Source organism: Manis javanica, chromosome 7 (genome assembly GCF_040802235.1).
Source record: "Manis javanica isolate MJ-LG chromosome 7, MJ_LKY, whole genome shotgun sequence".
Taxonomy (NCBI): Eukaryota; Metazoa; Chordata; class Mammalia; order Pholidota; family Manidae; genus Manis; species Manis javanica.
In genome coordinates, this window is record NC_133162.1 from 91,777,916 (window position 1) to 91,785,269 (window position 7,354).

The 7,354-nt window shown below is 38.7% G+C and overlaps 1 long non-coding RNA gene across 1 annotated transcript; it reads left to right on the forward strand.

Moving 5' to 3' along the window:
• The first annotated feature begins 779 nt into the window (after nucleotides 1-779).
• LOC140850465 (uncharacterized) lies at nucleotides 780-6,183 on the forward strand. The gene is made up of 4 exons (XR_012133339.1): nucleotides 780-836; nucleotides 1,387-1,452; nucleotides 1,740-1,975; nucleotides 2,456-6,183. It is a non-coding gene; the product is annotated as an uncharacterized lncRNA (long non-coding RNA).
• Nucleotides 6,184-7,354: the final 1,171 nt, after the last annotated feature.

Here is a 7,354-nt window from a genome sequence, read left to right on the forward strand (position 1 = left end):
GTAGCTACGTCCAGGTCTGGGCATTCAGCCCATCTGTTGCGAGTATCCGGGATACTCACCCCTGGGCCTGCGGTTGGGGAGACGTCCCTCACCCAGACTCCCAGGCCCTCTCCCCTGACTTGGTGCGGTTGGGACGCTGGGCACGCTCCTCTCAGCGGGATATTTTTTTGGGAAGTGAATGCAGACATGGGAAACCAGCCCATGAAAGCAGAGGCTCAGACCCCGCTGCGGTGTCTCATTTCTAATCTGGCTGTTTGTCCTGGAAAATTCACAAAAGGAAGTTAGTCTTCCTTTGCTCTGAGGCCGGGCCTCAGTATCCCTTGGACAACCAATCTCCCTGGCCCCCTGAGGGAACTTTTGATTTTAGCCTCTTCACCGACTTAACTAATTATTGCTACCGGAGCGGAAAGTAGAATGAAATCCCACATGTGCAGGCTTTTTGGACTTTGCACTCCTGTCAAAACCTTTATGTTAAGTGTTATATTCTCCTGGCCCGATCTCCAGTTAAAGATTGTCAGCCTCTTACTCTGCTCAGTCCGTCCTTTTCAGATCTGCCAGGACCTCAGTCGCCCACCTCCCTCAGCTTGCAATCCCCTCCCCCTCTCTCCACCACCATCTCTAAGTCCTTTGTCTTCACACGTGTCGCCTCCACCTTAAAGTCCTGCATTCTCAACCATGCTGTTGTCCTGCTCTCCTCTTCCAGTGACTGCACGACCCCCTCCCCCTCTCCTTCCGCCTTCACCGCCCTCTTCCTCTACCGGAACACACCCCTCCCGCCCTCTGGTTCCAGAAGCCACAGACAAGAAGCTGAGAAGAGAGACGGCAATTAGATATCAGTAACTTAAGTCTTTGTATCGGTTTGTCTATCTGTGTATATATTTTTATGAAAAAAGTGTTGTTGACTGTAGTCGTTGTATCTCAGTTTGTACGTTTGTGTGTCTAAGTGTATAAATGAAAAATATTTTATTTAAAAACAAGCGCTTGTGAAGATTGAGAAGAAAATGAGATCTTAATATTAAGAAGACTAAAAGCTATACTTTGATAACAACTGTGCAACCTTTATTTGCCTTTGAAATACTTTGTTGTCATTCTAGTTAATTGGATAAGTATTGCTTCATAGCAACCTATAATCCTATTTAAGCAAGTGCCTTAAAACCTGTAACAACTTCCCAAAATCAAATTCAAAAAAGTGCTTTTGCCTCTAGTTAACTCTGATATTTTCCAGAGGGCCCCTGGAACATGTCAGAGCAATTTTTTTCTCATTGGAGAAAGTATTTATCTAATTTAGCTTATTTATCTGATACACAATTACCTGCTTAATTACCTAAGAAGCACTGTCAAAAAGAATAATGCTAAACTTTGTTACTGAATGTTTTTTTGTTACAGAAATATCAGAATTTATGTCAACTGTCTTACAGTAAGCTCTCATCAGATCTTTAACCACGGTCATTTGTAAGTCTTTTGCCATTTATAGTGACTGTTTTATTACTCTTAAGCTAGTAAAGAACTAGATTTCAGCATAACAGGTATTAGTTACATAAGATTAAGTAAGCTAAAGAAGATGATTTTGTGGCTTTTTGTTTCAAATGTTGATAAAGTGTTTTAAGCTTTTTCTCTTAAGCTGACAACAGTTTAGTAAATGACTGTCTCTATAAGCAGAATTGAAACTTAATTTTTCTCTCTACCTGATCCCTCCAGATTTTAAAAACTCTCATAACTATTTTTATATTTCATGGCAGTATATTTATTTGCACAAGTTCAACAAGAATCTGCATTCCTTGTAAGAAGACCAATTAAAAACACTGGTTATACTACCAAGGCTTTGACTGGAATGTCGTACCTGAGCGACACGTGCATAAACTCAGATATGAACAGACAGCTTTAAGGAACTGAGGTTGATTTTATAAGGCCAACAAAGCCCCTTGGAAGAACTGGCGTGGTACCTTGCTTATAGAGTTCCCAGCAGCCTTACCAGGTGAGTAAAGAAGGTCACTTCCTGCCTGCTCTCCTTGGGATGTGCAGGAACCTCAAGAAGAGAGGAATTCACGCAAATATACAGGTACTGCAGGCATAACCTGATGGCAAGTCTGGCTTGGCTTTCTGGCCTCAAGAGGCCCTTAAAAGTTCAATCTGAAATTCCTTACAAAAAGTTCCAGCAAAGCATATTTAAAAGAGCCTATGTAATCAATTGCTCTTCTTGCTGCATTTATGCAAATAATAAAACCAAGTGTTAATTATTTTCTTAATCTGGTTACTTCTAATAAAAATGAGGCTGATTTTAGAGAAAAATATTGTTTCAATAATGCAGTCTTATCTATACTAAATACTAATACTAGTCATTGAAATGTAAACTTGATCCAGAATTCCAGTCCCCCATAATAGCCTGGCTAATGCCCCTACTGGGCCCCTTAATAACAGTTTGTGGTTTACTCTTAGTTGCCCTTTGTGTCCTCAGGTTCCTCCAATAGCAGCTAACCCAGATGACCCGAGTCGCCACCAACCAGATGTTACTTCACTGTTACGCACCTCTTCCCACTGAACCCCCTCCTTCGGCCTAATACCAGCCTCAAACCCCCACGACGCCCCTTGTCAGCTGGAAGTAGCCAGATTGAGTCATCACCCATTATGACCAAAAGGCTGGAATGTTAGGCTGGAGAAAGGAAAAACAATGACATGCAAACAGAACAGAGAGATGCCATAGGGGGAGAACAGACCAGACCCCAAAGTCCATGCTGTATATGGAAAGGGGACAGCTCTCCCTGAATTCCATCCTGATGTGCCAAGACCCAGATGTCAGCCTCCTCCCTCTTGGAAGGAAACAAGTTTCTAGTTGACTTATGTCACCTTTAGCCAATCATACCTCTCAACACCCCCCTAAGATAGTTTGCCCACTCCTCCCCCTCCTAATCCCTTATAAGCGCCCCACCTCCCTAATCATACAGACACCCAGCTGGTGGGCATCTGGATGCCCCTTGGAGCCTGGGTATTGAGCATCAGTATCCCACCCATTATTCTGTGAGGACTTGAGGACTTCGCTGGGGCAATTCCAGGAGCAACCATGAGCCACCACAGGGAGCCTGCTCTCCTTGGGATGTCTCTGCATCTGTCTCAGCATTTGATGTGAGAGGTTCTTCCTCACAGTAGTTATTTGTAATGTCTGATTGCTGTGTGGAGTTCCATTAGGTGCAGTAGCTCTGTGTATATCCATTCCCCTGTTCATCAGCTTTTGTTTAGTTTCTAGAACAGTGATTTTGACTTTGCTTGTTGGGACCAAGCAGGCACATGATATTGGGGATATTTGTGTATCAGGAACACTGTAGGCCTGTATACAGTTTTAGTAGATGCTGGCTATTTTGTGAAGTGGTTCTACCAATGTAAATTCTCACTAGGCCTACATGAATTATCTGATTGTTCCAGAACCTTGTCAGCATGTGATATTACTGGTATTGTTTTCATTTATTTAATCTGATTTCAGACTTAAAAATCGCTCATTATGACTTTTATTAACATTTCCCTGAAATTAAAGAGGGTAAACATTTTTAAAAACATTTGAGTTATTTGCTTATCCCCTTTAATCTAATGCCTATTATAGTTTTTGCCATATTCTTCTGGTGGGCTTTCAGTACTTTGTTTCATTTGACAAAATTATTTACATAGTTTGCTTGGTGTCCTTTACCAGATGCATGTAATTTGAGTCTCTCCCACTAGGTCTTTCCACTGGTGAATTTTGATAAAAACTATCTCATAATATATCTTAATATGATCAAGGTTGTAATTTTCTCCTCTCTGTGTTTCACCGTATAAAAGTGAAAACTTTTTCTCCTCATTGTGGAAGTGCATTGTTGTGTTTCAAATTATAGTTTTGTTTTGTGTTTACATTAGAACTTAAATTAAGAAATGAAGAAGTGATTGATCCCAACAGAAGGCTGGATTACTAAACTGCAAGACAATTCAGGAGCAAATAACCCAACAAAAGTGCAGTGTGAACAATATTGGAAATCCCTGGACAGAGTTAAAGATGAGTGGGATCTGATTAAAAGAGGAGCATGGGGAGGGGAGTGTAGGGGATAAAGGGCCACAATAATTCACAGTCACAACATAAGTTGGTCATGAGGATGGCAATATGCATGGAAAATATAGTCAATGGTTCTGTAACATCTGACTACATTTACAGATAGCAACCACACTAGACAGGGTTGAGAATTTAATAATATGGGTAACTGTTAAACCACTGTGTTGTATATTTGAAACCAATGGAAGATAGTACATCAGTGATACTTTAATAAAGAAAAAGAAAGAGGTGGTGAAAGGCAGGAGGATGGATTACAGAGGCACAAGGAGAATTTTGGAGAATAATGGATATGTTCATTATCTTCATGGTGATGACGGTTTCACAGGCATATACATATGTTATAACTTATCAAAGTACAGTCCTTAAACACCTTATTCTAGGCAAATTATAACTCAATGAAACTGTTTTTAAAAAGTGCCCATGGGGAAAAAATTAAATGTTACATGTGGGTGTAAAGTGAAAAGTCAAGTTTTTCTGAATTCCCCTCCTGCAACTCTGAATGCCTTTGAAGTCTTCCATGAGGACCTTCCAAACATGTGCATCTCCCTCTCTTCCAAGTATTTAATAATTGTTGAGAATTTTGCATTTTTCTCTTCTTGTTTTAGTTTTTCCACATATGCATATATTTTAAACAATGCATTGTTTAAATATATATATATTTTAGAATAAACACATAACAATATCATAATATATGTATAATATCTCAAGTTGTTTTTATCATTCATTGTTAAGTTCTTGAGCTTTAACTGCATTGATAGGTAAAGTGAAGTTAATTCAGCTCTTTGCAGCATAAGTATTCCATTACATAATTATCCACACTAATACTGTAGCCAACTAGCCACATGTGGCTATTGAACAGTTGAAATGTGGCTGTTGTGACTAAGGAACTGAACTTTTTATTTTCACTAATTTAGATTTTAATAGTTACATGTGACTAGGTGAGTAGAGAAGAGCAGGAGATTGAGTTAACAATGGATCAGGCCTACATGATGAAGGCTCCATAAGAGAATCTCTTAACTATAGAGTTCAGATAGGTCCCAGGTTGGTGAACACATCTATGCACCAGAAGAGTGGCACACCACAACTCCACAGGGGCAGAAGCTCCTGTGCTCTGGGCTCCTTCAGGCCTCACCCTGCATACCTTTTCACCTGGCTGTTCATCTGTATCCTTTATGATATCCTTTATAATAAACCAGTAAATATAAGAAAGAAAAGAGTAGAGGGAATGTGGGGAAAGGAACTGATATTACAAGTGAAAATACACAAGCATAATCCAAGCTGATGAAAGACAGCAATCCACAGAAGCAATTAATTCAACATTCCCTAAGCAAAGTATTTGCACAGGAAATCATATGGGATTAATGCTGTGGTTTAAAAAACAAAGCTAACATAAAAGACTTTAGAGGATACAGAGGCTAAACAAGCAAGAATAAGGTGATGTCAAGAGAGAACCATTTTTAAAATGCTGGAAGAACATTCATGTCAAATCAGATTTCTATACCCCTCAGCAATATTGCCCACAATGATGTTTTAAGAAAACACTTAAAGTGTGTTACTTCATAGTTAGCAACCTTGAACTAGAGAAACTACTAAAGTGTGGTGTAAAGTCTGAAATGAAATAACCAGAGATTGAAAACCAGGAATGTAGGCAAAAATGAAGAGGAAAGGAAAAATTTATTTACAAAAAAATTATTCTCTATGAGTTAATTCTAAAAGTCTTATGCAGATTTAACTGTATATAGAATTAAAATGCATGATGACAATACTACAAGTCATGGTTAACAATAGAATTGAAAGTGTTCTAAGGTTTTTATTAGCAATTGGGGAAATGGTAAAACTACTTTATTAGACTACGTTATGTGAGGAATCCTTAATGTAATCATTACTGAACTGCAGAAGGATTTGTATATGATTGCAACTAACAAGACTAGTAAATGAGGAAAACCAAAGTCAGGGAAATAAGTGAATAAAGGAAGTGAATCAAAGGGTAGGGAAAGTGAAAGATGTTGAAATAATCTCAAATGTATCAGTTTAAGTAAAATGTGAATGTACATAACATGAATTTATTTTAATGGCCATTTGACATAGAGTATTGTTAATAAATATTCTGGACATTCACTTACTGATAAACACTTAAATGGTCTCGAATTTTTCCTATTAAAACATAAGTTGTATGGAAGTCTCAGTGCATAGAAATTTCTATTCCTATTGAATATATCCATTAGTGGAAGAAAAAGGAAACATTCAAATGCTGATGAAAATGGAATATACCACCTCCCCATACACTAATGTATTACATTTTTTCATCTACAACAGCATGTGACAGTATCAATAACCCCCAGATAGTTGTGTTTCTGTATAAAGATTTAGGACATTTTGAAGTTACATTGATATAAAACATGTCTTCTGTGGATTATCCAATGATTGGATGATCCACTCATTTCCCCCACGAAAAGGGAAGTAGATGGGGATGTCACTGCATTTTCCAGTAAGTCACGGGCTTCTTGCACCTCAGGAGTGGAGGTGTTATGACAGCCCTTCTAATATGGGGATTCTAAATGAACCCATTCTGGTGAGAAGGGCCCATTCTGGTGAGTGGGGAATCCAGATCAATAGCAAGTGTCCATTTGTGTATGTGGACACTTTCTCGTATGTGAGACCTAAGTTAGACACTAGCCTTTAAAACCAGGAGGTATTTTACTGAAAGTTATTTCCCAGGTGTTAATGTTGGTTAAATAATTTTTAAGGTATTGTACTATTTACTATATGAAGTTTCCTTAGGATATTATGCCAGATGGTCCTGTTTTGTTTCATCAACATCACTGGGAAGGGAAAGTAGTATGTAGCCCTGCACTGTTGAAATTGTTCCCTGTCTGGGAAAATTTTGACGTACAATGTGCTTGTTCTTTTAAAATTTTATTCAGGTCCATGGTGAGCTTTCATGCCCTCAGTGAATCCTTCCCTGATCTAATCATCAGTAATCAAAGTTGATTTCTTTCCCCTTTTTCCCCTATGCCTCTCTCTCTCCTCCTCTCTCTCTTTCTTTTTTCTCTGGTCTTTCGTCAGCCTCACTTCTTTTCATGACAGTCAACTTTATCTAACGCTTTTTAGACATTAGTTTGTCTTTCCTTTCACTGAGATTAAAATAAACAGGGGCAGTGACTTTGTTCAGTTAAAATTAGGATTTTAGGCTTTAGAAAACAAATTGGCACAGAATGGGGGCTCTGTCAATTGGAGGATCAAGTCATATTCCCTCAAAACATGGACATCTTAGTAATGAAA